We start from the raw sequence: 16,179 nt of genomic DNA, 5'->3' as shown, positions 1-16,179 counted from the left end.
CTCAGATTCATGAAAAATCCACATGTGTGGATTACAAAAACCACTAGGATCATCAAATTTAACACAGTGTCTTTATTTATAGCAGTATATGAGACCATTTACAGCCATGTTTTCCAGATCAAATGCACTGACACATAAGTAGCTTTTCCTGTCCCAATTTTGGTCCTATTTTTGGCCCCAACATTTTATGAAAAATTCATTAGTTTTGGGATGGCTCAGAGTAAGAATATATATTTTGTGCATTTATCTGAGGTCATCATTAGGTACATCCTGGGGGGAAATAGGTCTAAATTTCTCTTTTATTTTTGGGTCTTTAAAGCTGGTAAAGTGCCAGATACCAAAATGGACCCTAAACTACTAAAACACAAAGAAAAGTTCGTAGTTGTCATTATTGATAGGATATTATGATAGTAATTTTGTGGTTTGACCCACTTTAGATCATATTGGTCTGTATGTGGAACCTGAACTAAAATGATTTTAACACCATTGATTGTTAATATCGTCCATATAATTTTTGCATTTCAGAAATTCATCCCCCAGGCCAGAACTGGACCCTTTCTCAGGCCAGTTTTGGCCCACGAACCATATGTTTGACACCTGTGATGTAGAGTAAGAATCCCTCCTTTGCTTGTTCTTCTTCACAGATGTATGATTAAGGGTCTGCATCTTGTCTAGATACGGAGAGCCTTGACCGGGCAGTTCATCTAAGCCATCAGAACAAAGCGGCGCTGCCACTGTCGCAGCTCCGTCAGGGCCTGCGAGGCCAGCTGCTTGGCTCAGGATAGAAAGCTCTTTTATGCCCTTGCCACTGATCTGTTCCAGGAGGGCAGACCCACCCATGTAAGGCCAGAATGAAAAGGGCTTTTAGCATTATTTCACTGCCGGCTCCTTCAGAGGCTTCATCGAGCTGTCCCCAAACACATTCATTCTGGGCTACAGCGTGCAGCTGAGCGAACACAGAGGACCATTCAGTAACCTGTCCTCAAACACATCTGCTCCCCGGACAGTGATGTAAGACTCAGTGGTGGGCAATTATTTAGGGCATCCATAGCTCCAGTTGAAAAATTACCTGATTTTCTATATGGACAATGTGAGTTCAATGACAATTCAAGCACTGGACAGGAAACTTTAACCGGTGGTATAAAAGATGGATACCTAATTCTTTGACATAGTGTGAAGTAAAAACCATGCAGTGTGAAATGTTACTCTGGGTGAACTTCTACACAAAATATATTATGGTATGTGAGATTCTGGCTGATGACTAGTAGAAGGTAAGGACTTTTACCAATACAGAGACAAAGGTTGTATTTTTAAATATAAAAGGTTTAGATTACATTTTTTTTCTATTTAGTTGCTTCTCTGACAACTGGGTACATTTTGGTATCTGACACTTTTCCAGCTTTTTAGACCCAACAATAAAAGAGAAATTTGGACATATTTCCCCACAGGACAGAACGAATGATGACCTCAGATAAATGCAAAAAAATAATACTCTTGCTCTGAGCCATCCCAAAATTAATTAATTTTAAAAAAAATATATATTTGGGCCAAAAATAGGACCAAAATTGGGACAGGAAAAACTACGTAGGTGTCAGTGCATGTTATTTTGAAAACATGGCTGTAAATGGTCTTACATACTGCTATAAATAAAGACACTGTGTTAAATTTGACGATCCTAGGGGTTTTTCTGCGACAGTGGTCATTTTTTTGAAACATTCTGCCTTGCATAACTAGTTCGATTCCCAAAATGCACCTGTGAGAGAATAAAGAGACATTAAAAAAAAAAAAAAAAAAAAATAGCAGCGCCTAATTTCCGTGTCCTTTTAACCATGTTACATGCAGATTTTTGTATTAGATATAATGTAAAATAATAAAAATGTGTTTTATCAGAAAAATAGTTTCTCTTTTTATCTCAGTAAGTATTTCTTTGGCGGTGACTGCTGGACAAATGCAGTTCAACATGCACAAATATACAAAAGCATAAAAACTACCACATCTAGAACCTGTGGATCATATATATTCATATATATATTATTTCTTAGCTGGGTGTTTACATTGTATATTTTGTAAGATATCCTCACTTGTATCACTGGCAGTATAGAAATTCTTGTTTTCTTTTATTGTGTACATAATTCATTGTGTATGTAGTAAATATAACTTCATTTTTTGCCTTTGCTATTTCTTACTGTATTCTAAGTATAATAATGTAGCTCTATCTATCTATCTATCTATCTATCTATCTATCTATCTATCTATCTATCTATCTATCTATCTATCTATCTATCTATCTATCTATCTATCTATCTATCTATCTATCTATCTATCTATCTATCTATCTATCTATCTATCTATTCATTGCTTTACATTCTGGGTCAGTATTGGCAGATTTAAAACATAAGACTGTAAGAAATGTATAAACTTGTGCAGATGTAATTCGAATTGTTAAAGAGATTTCTTTTTAAACTGGTGTAGCTCTAGTTACTAGAGTCTAGTAGAAGCCTCCATATATGGTCACCCTGACTTAGATACACTTTACTGATCCCAAACTGGGAAATTTTAGAAACACTACGTCCCTGCGTGGGCTTGAACCACCAACTAGTGTTGTAGTTAAAACCGTACATCCAAGACCAAGACATTTCCGAGACCGGAGGGTTTTGAGACCAAGACAAGACCAAGACTTTTAAGGGTACAGACCAAGAGCAAGACCAAGACCGTACATACAATGAAAAATTAGTAAAGAGTGAACAAAGTGAGAATTCGCTATTTTAAGACTGATTTACAGTAACAGTAACGGCGCCAAACAGTCTCTGCACTTTTTTCAAAGTACCACAATGCAGGAAATCTCAAGTTCTTAGTTTATTTTTCTGTGTCAAAAATCCAGCATCCATCAACCCAAACAGCAGCTGTGTCTTTCACAGAATTACAACATTAAAATGATGGGAACACCAAGCCTGAATAAAATGCAATGAAAAAAACATTGTTGTCATTCTTGTGGTGTGTCTGTATGCAGCCTTTGCTGAGGAACTGTGGAAAACAAATCAAGCAACATTAACTGGTTGCTTCGAAATAGATCCCTTTCCACTCTAATCAGTGGGATGTGCAAATAACTTAACAAGCGGTGGTCTGGACTGGTCTCGACTTAAAATCCAGAGTCCACACAGTCCAAGACCAAGACACGACTGAGTAAAAACGCACCAGAGACCGAGGCGAGACCAGACGTTAAAAATGTAGTCTCGAGACCAAAACCGATCTCAAGTACTACAACAACTACCACCGACCTGGAGGCAACCTGCCCACTTATCTCAATAAGATTTTCCTAATTCAAAAGAAAATGTCCAACTGGACAAAAGTGTGGAAAAAAGCACAGAAAGCACATTTACTTAAGTCTGAGAGACAAGGACTGTTAGTGTGTGAGTTTCAGCTCTGGGATCAATAGCTGAAACTTATAAATAGCGTCAAAGAGAAGCAAAAACCTCCAGCATTAGTGTGGATCGTATCAGTGAAAAATGCATATTCATATTTCAAAACCCAATCCTAATCGTGTAAAGTCTTATCACTAAACCCTCACAGATTTTACTGATGTTATATAGTCAGTGATTGAGCAGTAGGGAGGGTTTTACTGCATTTCTACTCATTTATTTTTGATCAGTTATCACTTAAACATGATCTTGATATACGATAATCAGAACTTTATTATAGCCGTTATTTTTGATGGAAATAAGAACATACTTATGATAAATCATAAATGAAACTTGTGAATTATACAACATTTGAGATGATGCCTGTATAAAAGTTTTCATATGTCCATCATTTCTATGAACTGTCTCCTGAAGAGACAAGCCTTCACATGGAGAACCCAAGGACTCTAATATTTGACACTTTTGTGGGATATATTGGAATTATCTGTCAGTTTCAAAGCAGATAATAATAGTGATGATGATGTCCAGAACAACCAAGGACAGGCCAACGTATGACTGATGCTTAAAACATAGGTTCAGGACAAATTCAGCTGGAACATCAAATGGATAATGTCGGACGAAAACGTGGAGAATGATATAAAAGGAAAAGTATTTCAGAGACGGTCTGTAGCTGTCTCCAGAGCAAGTCTGGATTTGTTATAGGGTCAAACACAGTAATGTCCCGTCAGAGAGCGAACTTAATTGATTGCCATTCCAACATTTATTTTGATATAAAGTAGCTCCTGGTTTGGATAATCCATTATGGTCCAACTAAAGCAAAATGTGGGTCATTTAGCAACACTAATCTGTCAAACTGTCTCTAAAATGTACCGTCAGAGAGATTTCGAATACTGTGTTTTGACCCTGTACTTTAAGCCAAAATAAATCAGACTCAGAAGTTGTTTTTTTTTAGAATTATGTGGCCTTTTCCTCCACAACACCAAAACATAGCATTTCACTGTATTGTCGAGTTAGTACTTTATTACCCCGCCCCCCGAAAGGGAGGCAAGGGTATTGGTTTGGTTCGGTTTCTTTGTTTGATTGTTAACACTCTAGCAGAAAAACTATTGGTTGAATTCATACCAAATTGGGTTTATAATTGCCCGTGACCCAGAACAGATCTGATTACATTTTGGGAACAGTAGGTCAAAGTTAAAATTTTTTTATTAATCTTTAATTCTTTTTTCTTCTCCCATTTACTTATAATGGGCAACATTTCAAATGGCTGTAGCAGCAAAACTACTGATTGAATTTATACCAAATTGGTGTTTATAGATTACCAGTGATCCAGACTAGATCTTAGTACATTTTGGGAAAAGTAGGTCCAAGTTCAAATTTTTATTAATTTTTTACAATCTTTTTTTTTTTTTTTTGTCATTTACTTATAATGGGCAAAATGTCAAATGTCTGTAGCAGCAAAACTATCAGTTGAATTCCTACCAAACTGGGTTTATAGATTGCTACTGACCCACCATAGATCTCATTACATTTTGGGAAATGTAGGTCAAAGTTACATTTATTTTATTAATTTTAAAATCTTTTTCTTCTCCCATTTACTTATAATGGCCGACATTTCTAATGTCTATGAAAACATCAATTTGTTTCAATTTACTTCAGACTTGGCACATATATAGAGGCAACTGACCGCTGACATCAGCACATGCATAGACATGATGACATCAGCTGGATCGATGCCAAAATAAGATACATTATATGTGAGGGGCGGGGTTGTTGTGCCTGGAACCGCTTGTATTATACAGTTCTTGCTTCCTTCACAGCCAAATCGCATGTCTGACTGACTGCTGTAATGTCATTTGACCGATTTGATTGAAATACTTGTGTTAGGTAAAAAATAAAAACATAAATACATAAAATGAATACATAGCTGTTAGATAAATAGGGTCTAAACATAAATGCATACAAACACATGGAAGCAGGAAACCGGAGTAATGCATTCTACTCAGTCTTTGTTAATGTTTTTAATATGTACCAAATGATGCTTGTGTGTTTACTTTTTATTTATTTATTTTACACGTTGAGTTTTCCCCTTATAAATTAATTGCTAGGAGTTGGTGACTGATATAAAAGTTCTAGCTAAATGCACCACATTTCCAGAGCATCATATTCACAACATTACACCTTGTCATTCATTTTAAGACTTAGACTGTTTTACTAATTCTCTCTTCTGTGTGAAACAAATACACCTTTGTGTTTCTGGGTGCAATGTTCAGCAGCAACAGCTCATTAATATTCATTTCAAGCTTGTAAAGTCTCATTTGACGTCACAACGCTATCAGCAAAAGAGCCCATAGGAAACAGAGGATCAGCCAAACAGATTTAGAATGGAATGGCCCTCAACCTCAAGTAGACACTGGGGCTTTTTTTGTTTTTTTTCTTCAGGTTTTTATTTTCCTTCAGGTTAGAACATGTAGCAGGTGGAACTAATGTTTTAGCGTCGGAGCACCCTGGACTCATTTTATGGTGTATGCCATGGTGATCTGTCATTAGACTAGACAAAGAGTTTAGGTTGGAGAATGGACAAGGATTGGACTGGAAAAGAAAAATGTGACATGCTTCTGTTTTGCACAGTTTGCACTTTAATGCTCTGACATGTGCATGTAAACAGGCTCCACTGACCCACTGATAGTGTTAAAATGCTCATCTCTGTTCCCAAAATTAGTTTGTCGTTTAAAAAAAAGTAAATTTACTGTCATAGTTGCAAGACAATTCCTATTTTTATTTGGAAAACTCTCTCAGGGGGCAGTCTTGTTGAGTTTATTTGTATTATTCAAGCATTATTTGTACTACCTGTATCTATCCTATTCATTGTACGTATCTCACCTCTGTAGTATAGAATTAGCTTTTGTATATTCTTTCTGTATATTTTGTTCCATCTCAGGACGTTCTTGCATTATTTAGTAGCACATGTGTATTAATATTTTATTCTGAAGCCTTTGCACAGTGTTCTTTTTCTTGTATTTATTTTATTTTTATTATACAGATCCTTTTGCAGTAAGTGTTTTCTGCTAAATTGAACTGAGCCGCTAAACTGATTTACATTATTCATGTAACAGTGACATATAATTCTATACTATTCTATTCTATTCTATTCTATTCAAAATCTAAGTATTTTTAATTTGCACAACAAATTATACAAGGAAAAGCAAAAAAATATTCTTACGATATTGATGTTTCTTTCAATAAAAGTCATAATTGCACCACTGTTACAATACTGTTAGGGTTGAGGGGGTTCTAGAGATTTTTCATCCTCCAAAGGTGGGCTCAAGAGAAAAAGATTTGAGAATCACTGCTCTAAACTGATCCAAATGGGTTAAAACTGACTCTCATATGCAGCTCCTGCGTCTGACAACACCTGCTTTCCTCCAACTAGGCTATGAGCTTGGATAACAACAGTTGGCAGAAAAACAGGGCATCAAAGCACACTGAAGTTTGGCTCACTCTGGGTCCTTACTCACAAAGCACGATACACACAGTACAGACCATAACTACTTAGGTTTTTTCAGCTTGTCAGGGCATGATGGGAAGTGGGCTTTCCGAGCGTGCACCACCGTGTTCCAAGGCAGACATGAAGCTGTGGACGCATACGAGAAACTACAGCTATATTTTTGGTAAAAGGGACATTTCTAAAGAAGACCCATTAAAAACCTGTCAGGACGCCAGATCCCCAAATACTAAAAACAGCATGCACACACACATCACCTGATTGAATGTTTCCGTTACCTGACAGCGCTGTTGGTACTATCGGGATCCACTGCCGTTACGGTGCCAACCTGAGTTCCGGCAGGAGAGTTTTCATACACGTCCAAGATGTATAATCCATAGAGAAGACTGGGGGTTCATCCACGTCGCCCACAATGACCTGCAGAGACGTGGTGTCCTTAAACGGTCCCAGGTGGGAAAAGCGTGGGTCTGGGTGGGTGTTGGCTCCTTCGATGTTCAGTGTGTGAACTTTCCTCTTCTCATGGTTTCAGAGGCTGATGGAAGAAAGAGAATATTATTATTTTTGGGGATGCACCGATACCACTTTTTTTCAAGTACAAGTACTTACATTAGAGTACTTGCTGATACCGAGTACCGATATGAGTACTTAAGAATTGCATTACAGTTCTTAGTTACTTCTGAAATGTGCTTTATTGTCGTTGTCATAGTCTGACTGTAACAAAGTGCTGCTACTGACATTTAATGTGTTGGAATGAGCCTTTCTCAATCAGTCCACCAGAGGGCGTTGCTCTTAATTAACCATACTGGACAAATACCACAAAGACGAGTGACGTTTTTGAGACGAAGACGAATAAAGTCAATAATAAAACATGCCGCAACAGAGGAGCTAATACTAATGTGGATGCTAATGTTGATATTGATGATGGTAGGCAGTAGTTCTTCACTAACTCACACAGTCGCTTTTTGAAAAGATCTGCTACCTCCACAGTTCCCGGTGGTACTGCTCCGAATTCTACGTCGGTATGCATTCGCGAGCACCGGGAAAACTGGACAGAATTCTGTACAGAATGCAGGCAGAGGGATGGACAGAACGCTTTGTCTGTATCCGTCTGTGTCTTTAACGTAACTTGCAGCAGTGGTGTGCACAGGAGGAGGCAGGCCAATTGTTGTAAAAACGAGCTGAAGCGTCCTCTTGGAAGTCAAAATGTGTGCTAAACTGCCCTTCTGGGCGTCAAAACGTTGTGCTAAAGTGCCCTTTTGGAGTCAACACGAGTGCTAAAGTGCCCTTTTTGGGAGCCAAAACTCGCGCTAGTACCCTCTTGGGAGTCAAAACACCTGCTACAGTGCCCTCTTGGAGTCAAAACGGTGTGCTCAATTGTCCTTTTGGGAGTCCAAACGTGTATCTCAATGTGTCCTTTTGGGAGCCAAAACTCGGTCTAGTGCCCTCTTGGGAGTCAACATGTGTGCTAAAGTGTCCTTTTGGGAGCCAAAAACATGTGCTCAAGTGTCCCTTCTGGGAGTCAAAACATGTGCTCAAGTGTCCTTTGGGAGCCACAACATGTGCTCAAGTGTCCTTATGGGAGTCAAAACATGTGTCAAGTGTCCTTTTGGGAGTCAAACATGTGCTCAAGTGTCCTTCTGGGAGTCAAAACATGTGCTACAGTGCCCTCTTGGGAGTCAAAATGTGCTCAAGTGTCCTTTTGGGAGTCAAAAGTGTGCTAAAGTTTCCTTTTGGGAGCCAAAACGTGCTGAAGTGCCCTCTTCAGTGGAGAGTATGTGCCCTTTTTTTTCCTTTTTGCCCCTGTCCTTCAAAAGTCTGTGCCCCACCACTGACTTGCAGTCACCATTACTTTTGTCACCGTCATTTATTTTGAAAATCTCCACACTGCTGACATCACTCCTCCCACCTGCACTTAACTGTGAACGTCACGCTGCTGTAAAGTGGTATCATTGTGTTTGTATCGGGAGCACTTTTATGAGTACGAGTAGAAGTACACACACTCAGTATCGGACCGATACCTGATACTGGTATTGGCATCAGTGCTTCCCTAATTATTTTTCATAAGGGATTATATCAAAAATGAACCCTCTGAACCTTTGTATATCCTCTTGAGACCCAGCAATAAATTTTTGTCCACTGTACGGGACAAAAGTTTGACAGTTTTACTTAAAAATGCTGTCAATTGCAAAGGGCATTCCACTAAAATAAATAAATAAATGAATAAATAAATAAATGTATGTAAAATGTATGTGAAATAACTGTTGCATTATGTAGTTTCAAATCAAAACAGCATGTTTAATGTAAAAAAAAAGAACTAAAACTTGAACTTCCCTGGGTCTCAGGAGGATATAACACTTCTGCTACCACACAACTGTAATAAACCAACGTGTCTTTACATTCTATAAGAGCCCTCTGATGGTTGGATGTTCAATGCTTTATGTCCTATTAGTCAGCAGTGAAAGGGTAATACATGACAGTCTAATGACCTGTTAGCCTCAGTGAATAATGCAGCCTTTTTTCTCCCTTTGGTGCCATGTTTTGGAAGAGCCCTTCATGACACATCAACTCATGAAGCATAAGAGCTGCTTACAGCAAGGGGTCTGGTTGGTAATGCACAGGGCGACAAGATTTATAAATTAAATACATGGAGAGGAACATGTACATTAGCTCGCCTTGTTTTTAATGAGGGTTGTAGTAGAAATCTGTTACAGTGGCTAGAAAATTGATGTCAGCGAGTTGAAATTTCCTAGTTTATGCATGAATTGGTTGTAAAATACAATCAAATCCTACCTATAAAGACCCAAACCTCCACTGGTGACCACAACCATCTACTGATCTAAACTGTTTAATACCTGTTGATCCACTCATCTTATCAATACATGTAAATAATTGGTGTAAAATACAGTTTGTCATCTTTTCATGGTCATCAGATATGACCCATTTGGACGTTCAGAGGCTCCATAGTTACCATGGAAACACTGTCATCCTCTACAACATTGATTCACCAGTAAAACCCATGGAGTTTAATGAATGACAGTGGATGGAGACACTGGGTTTATGTTCAGTTAATGATATATTTTACTAAAAAAAGTCAGTTTTTCTTAATTTCTTTTGTTTTAATATAATAACATTTGAATTTTCTCTGAGCTTTTATGAACAACTACATGATCAGTCAATTAAGCATTGGAAAATAGATGATTTTCACAGGAAAAAAATGGAAAATTCAGAGGATAATACAGATGGACACATTTGTTTCATATTCAGTTAATGACATATTTTACTAAAAAGTCACTTTTTCTTCACTTTTTTTCTGTTTTATATAATAACCTTTGAATTTAGTCTGAGCTTTATAAACCTCTACATGATCAGTGAATTAAACAGGAAAATAGAGTTTTCACCAAAAAAAAAAAAAAACAAAATTCAGATGATAATATAGATGGACACACTGTTTCATATTCAGTTAATGATAGATTTTTACTAAAAAAGTCACTTTTTCTCCAGTTTTTTTTTTTCTGTTTAAATATAATAACTTTTGAATTTACTATGAGCTTTTATGAACATCTACATGATCCGTCAATAAACATAAGAAAATAGATGATTTTCACAGGAAAAAATGCAAAATTCAGAGGATATATGGATGGACACACTTGTTCATATTCAGTTAATGATATAGTTTACTGAAAAAAGTCACCTTTTCTTCAGTTTTGACTGTTTTTGATATAATAACCCTTAACTTTAAGTGAGCTCCAGTGAGCATCTACATAATCACCAAATGAAATACAGGAAAATACCTGATTTTTACTTACAAATACAAAACAGAGCATAACATCAGAGTGAATGGTGATAAATCACTTAAGAAAAGTTGAAAATAGAGAAAAAAAAAACCCAAACTATTTTGGAATTGCCACAAAAGTAGCACTGGGTTAGAAAGTAAGTCACAAATGGGGTAATAAAGTCATACAGACGATGCATGACTTTATTAATTTACTACACCTCCAGCTCATTGTGTAACCAGGGACTAAAACAGCACATAATTGCAATGTTTGTGAAACAGAAAGTAATAGGTGAATATAATTGAATTCAACTAAATTCAGTTTTATTTATACAGCACCAAATTATCACAAAGGAATTTACATATATATTATGGAAAGAAAGAAGTTCAAGAGTTGGGTAAGAAGTTATTTTGACTGGAAGAAACAAAGCTCATGGTGGGTGGTTCTGTGCCTCAAACATTAAGGGTGACTGGAGAATAGCAAGAGAAAAATGGAAAAAAAAAAAAAAAAAAAGCAACGGGCACAATCTTTCAAAGATAGAGCAATCAACCAGCACAGAGAGAAAATGAAAGTCAAATTTTGGTCAATCTGAAAAGACAGTTTATCACCTTTCTCTTCAGGTCAGGACACAAAGCAAAAATAACATGCAGGATTGAGGATATATATAGTTACTAATAAAAGGAAGGTATGCGGAAGTCATCAAAAGAACTCCAGACATGGTAAAAAAATGGGGGATGGTAATAAAGAGCAGAATAATTCAGGTTAGTGCAACGACAACACACATGTGAAGATAAGGTTCACACCGCTCCTGTTCAATATGTTCCAAAGCAAAAAAAACCCCATTAAAGTCATTATGTGGCTGAATATTCCCATTTCTCAAACTAAGTAGTGCATCACATTGTTTTACCTGATAGATTATAGCATATGTTTTTCCTGTGCAAGAGTAAAAAAATAACTATTTCAATTATATTAGGCCTTCAGGAAATGATGCCTAAAAAAGAAAAAAAAAATTTAGTTTTCTTTGACTGCTGAAAGTATAAAGTCTGTCCTGTCTAGTGCATTTTAGCATTTATCTATTTATTTTTTTAAATGACAACCTACTGCTGGAAATGAAAGCAATTGTGTTGAGTTCAAAATGGGCCTGTGGTTTGCAAAAGGCAGCAGAACACACCAGACCACAGCGGGTTTCATCCAAACGTTTGGCACATGTTTTGTTTTTAGAAGACAAACAAATACATATGATTGAAATGTTAACCTGTTTTTCCTCTCCTGTGGTGCTGGTTGTCATGAGAGTCTATTATGGTCTGATAAGCTATTATTGATGTTTATTCAAAAAAAAAAACAAAAAAAAAACAAAACTGCTTTGTTCTTTGGATCAGTAGTACAGGGTGGCACTAAAATATGTGTTTTGAGTGCCAGATTTGACTATTCGCTAAATCAAAATACTTAGTAAACTTGTGGAAATCTTACAGTCAACATACTCCTTCCAAAGACACCATTAAGTAATTTACACTTAATATAGTTTTGTGAAACTAATAAAAAGTATATTATCAGTTATGGTATTTGTTCAACTGTTCTATTAACATAAATTCATTAAGTTTAGATTACTTAATCGTCATGGAGACAGTACATTAAAGGAGCGATTGTGACTGAAGGGTTGTCGGTTCAATTCCACAGATTGAGAGAGAAGTTACTGACTAATGTGTCCTTGAGCAAGGCACTTGGCAGCCCACTGCTCCTAGTCTGCAATCTGTGGTTGTGGTCCTGCATGTTCAGCTAGTGATGGATTAAAGCTGTGTTTTTCAACCTTGGGGTCAGCGACCCCACGTGGGGTCAGCTGGAATTCAACTGGGGTCGCCTGAAATTTCTAGTAATTGATTAAAAAGTCTAATAATAATAATAATAATAATTCTTTTTTGTGATTAAATAGATATTTCATTATAATTACAACACCACACATTTTTCCTAACAAAAATTAAGTTCAAATAAAATAGAGGATATATATTGAGAGGGCATATCTTGATTGACCCGATCATGTGACTGTGTGCATTACGATGCTTCAACCTGCCCAGACACAGTCACAGTCATAAAACCAGACTGACAGAGAATGGGAAGATTTGTTCGCCACCTGTCCCCGCTAAGACATCTCCAAGAGAAAAATGTCTCCATTTTGAATGTCTGGGATCACCAGAAATTAGTGATGTTAAAATAGGCTCACAAGCCAAAAACGGTTGGGAACCACTGGGTTAAAGACAGAGGTTTAATTTTGGTGCGTGTTGCATGTTCAATGTTACAATATATACTGACCTAAAATAATAAAGAGTCTTCAAATAATGTTAAGTATTTTGATAATGCTAATATAATATGTTAACCTATAAAGACTGAATATACACCAGTGACCATAAGCATCTACTGATGTAAACTGTTTAATACCTGTTGATCCACTAACCCTATCAATACATGTAAATAATTGGTGTAAAATACCGTTGTCATTCTTTTCATCGTCATCAATTGTTATCCATTTGGACATTCAGAGGCTCCATAGTACCATGGAAACACCACCATCTTCTACAACACTAACCCACCAGTAAAACCTATGGAGTTGGATCAGTGACAGTGGATGGAGACACTTGGTTTATGTTCAGTAAATGATATATTTTACTGAAAAAAGTCACTTTTTCTTCGGTTTCTCTCTTTTTGTTATACTAACCTTTAAATGTAATCTTAGCATGATGATTAAAGTACATGATCAATACATTAGATATAGAAAATACCAAATTTTCAATGATAAATACAAAATACTGAAGATAATGTTATGATAAATGGTGATAAATCACTTAAGGTTAAACGGAACTGCCACAGAAATAGCAGTGGGTCTTTATGGGTTTAAATTATAGCACTTATAGTCCGGTCAAAATAAAAAGTTCTGATGACAGTGTGTCTCTGCTATTCTTTGTGAAGTCACATGCGTGCTTTAATGTTACTTTGATATGCAGGCGCTGGTGACAACACCCAGCTTAAATACTGCAAATGCATGCCATAGTCGTTCATAGTTAATGCGTTCAGCGGGGAGTCCTCGAGGGTGGATAGTTCAAGTGACAGCTCTAACAGCACTTTCACAGAATACAGCTGTAACCGTGTTACTGCTAAAGGGGTAACAACCACAAGTGGAAGTTGAGGCCAATGTGGCAGTATCTTCACTGTAATACCACTGCTGACGCTACAAACGGTACTGACTCCCATTTAATATGATCACTATATACAGACCTCACAGTGATCACTTGTGGTAAATCACTTCCCTGTAGTATTTTCTATTTTCATCTTATTCTGCTGCTAGGACAGGACGTTTCTGGCTTTGACTTCTGGGTAGTTAGATAATGACTCTAGTCCAGGGGTGTCAAACATACACATACAACCCAAAGGGACCTCGAACAGGCTGGACCAGTAAAATAATAGGTGTAATAACCTAGAAAGAGTCAAATGTTCCTCTGTTTTAGGGTGAAAAAGTAGAAATACATTATGAAAATTTGGACAATGGACACCCTGAAATGTCTTAAGAAAAATAAGTGCTAATTTCAACATTATTATGCATCAACTCATTATTAACAAGTGGTGCTAGGTACAACAAACCCCGCCCCTCCAACGTATTGTAGTTTATTTTAGCATCAATACAGCTGACGTCATCATATCAGTTGCCTCTATATATGTGCCAAGTTTGAAGTAAATTGAAACAAAATTGATGTTTGTATAGACAGTTGAAATTTTGCCCATTTTAAAAAGATTGAAAAAATTTATTAAAAATTGAAACTTTGACCTACAGTATGTTTCGCAAAATTTAGTGACATATATTTGGGTCACTGGCAATCACAGACCCGAATTGGTGTGAATTCAGCCAATAGTTTTGTTGATACAGACATTTGAAATTTCACCCATTATAAGTAAATGGAAAAAGAAAAAAATAAAAATTGATTAAAAAAAAACAACTTTGACCTATTGTTCCCAAATGTAATCAAAAAGAAGAAAAAAATATTATTACCATTATTATTATAACAAATACATGTCTGGCATTTGGAGCGCTGATGTTTAAAAAAAAAACAAAAAACAAGTGGTTCCAGGCACAACAAACCCCGCCCCTCACACATATTGTAGCTTATTTTGGCATCGATCCAGCTGATGTCATCATGTCTATGCATGTGCTGATGTCAGCATATCAATTGCCTCTATATATGTGCCAAGTCTGAAGTAAATTGAAACAAAATTGATGTTTTTATACACATTTGAAATTTTGCACATTATAAGTAAATAGGAGAAAAAAACGATTTAAAAAGTTCATTAAAAAAATGTTAACTTTGACCTACTTTTCCCAAAATGTAAAGACATCTACTCTGGGCATCTATTCTAAACCCAGTTTGGTATGAATTTAAACAATAGTTTTGCTTCTCGGGTGTTAAAGGAACAAACTGAACCAAAAACAATACCCTGTTCCTTCCCTCTGGGGGGGGGGGGGGGGTAATAAAACTTACACATCACAGTGGAAAAATTCACAAAACATTTCATAACAGGCATCATATTGTTAAAATTACACTTATTTTTAAAAGACATTTCAGGTTTTTCATGTTTGCTCACATTATTCACATTTTATCACGAAAGAACAATTTGCAAATGTAAATATTTTCATGAGGAAATTTTACTTTTTTCACTGTAAACCAAAAAAAAATGCATGGATTTGTCATTATTCATAGGCTTTTATGTTATTATTTTACTTCAGATCATGTTGGGGCATCTGTGGCCTCTGAACCACTGACTGTTGTACCTTCAGTAGAAGTTTTCCACTCCTCACTTTCTGTAGTACCTTTATGCTGCATTTCCACTATGTGGAACCGGCTCGACTCGACTCGGCTCAGCTGGACTCGGGTACCAGATAATATTCCTGGAGACCGTTTCCATTACAGGATACTACCGGCTTTACAGTATCTGGTCGTCATAGCGATGCGGCGTGTTACTTCCGTGTCGTCTGCTCAGAGTCGCTGATAAACTCACTCGTTGGGTTGTTTCGTCAAGTTCATGCTGAATTTTTACATCTGAATCTCTTCGACCGGCCATGGTGTAGTTTTACAGGCTGTCATGTGGTTTAACCTACCACTATATTTACGGTAAACTTCTGCATCTGGTTTTTGTAAAACAGCAGGTCACACAGACACCGCTCCAACCAATCAGTGGTCTGCAGTGTTTACACGTCACATTTTAGTATCTGGTTCCCAGTCCTGGAACCTTGGCGGAGGTGATACCAAAAAACTAGTGCCGGGTACCAGATTCCAGGTCCTTTCTTGTAACGGAAACGCAAAAAGGCCGAGTCGAGTCGAGCTGGTACGACGTAGTGGAAACGCAGCATTAGTGTGCAGTTCTGTCTGAGAGACAATACACAACCATGAGGTAGCATGTGCCTCACTGGTGTTCCACCCAAAACTGCCCTATTAATGTTTGT

At 36.9% G+C, this 16,179-nt stretch overlaps 1 pseudogene; it reads right to left on the bottom strand.

The window, feature by feature from the left end:
• The window catches only part of LOC115437426 (cadherin-18-like), a 127,173-nt pseudogene that overhangs the window by 100,035 nt on the left and 10,959 nt on the right, over positions 1-16,179 (bottom strand).

Source organism: Sphaeramia orbicularis, chromosome 17 (assembly GCF_902148855.1).
Source record: "Sphaeramia orbicularis chromosome 17, fSphaOr1.1, whole genome shotgun sequence".
Taxonomy (NCBI): domain Eukaryota; kingdom Metazoa; phylum Chordata; class Actinopteri; order Kurtiformes; family Apogonidae; genus Sphaeramia; species Sphaeramia orbicularis.
The sequence above is the reverse complement of the archived record's forward strand: the minus strand, read 5'-3'. Positions and strand labels throughout refer to the sequence as shown.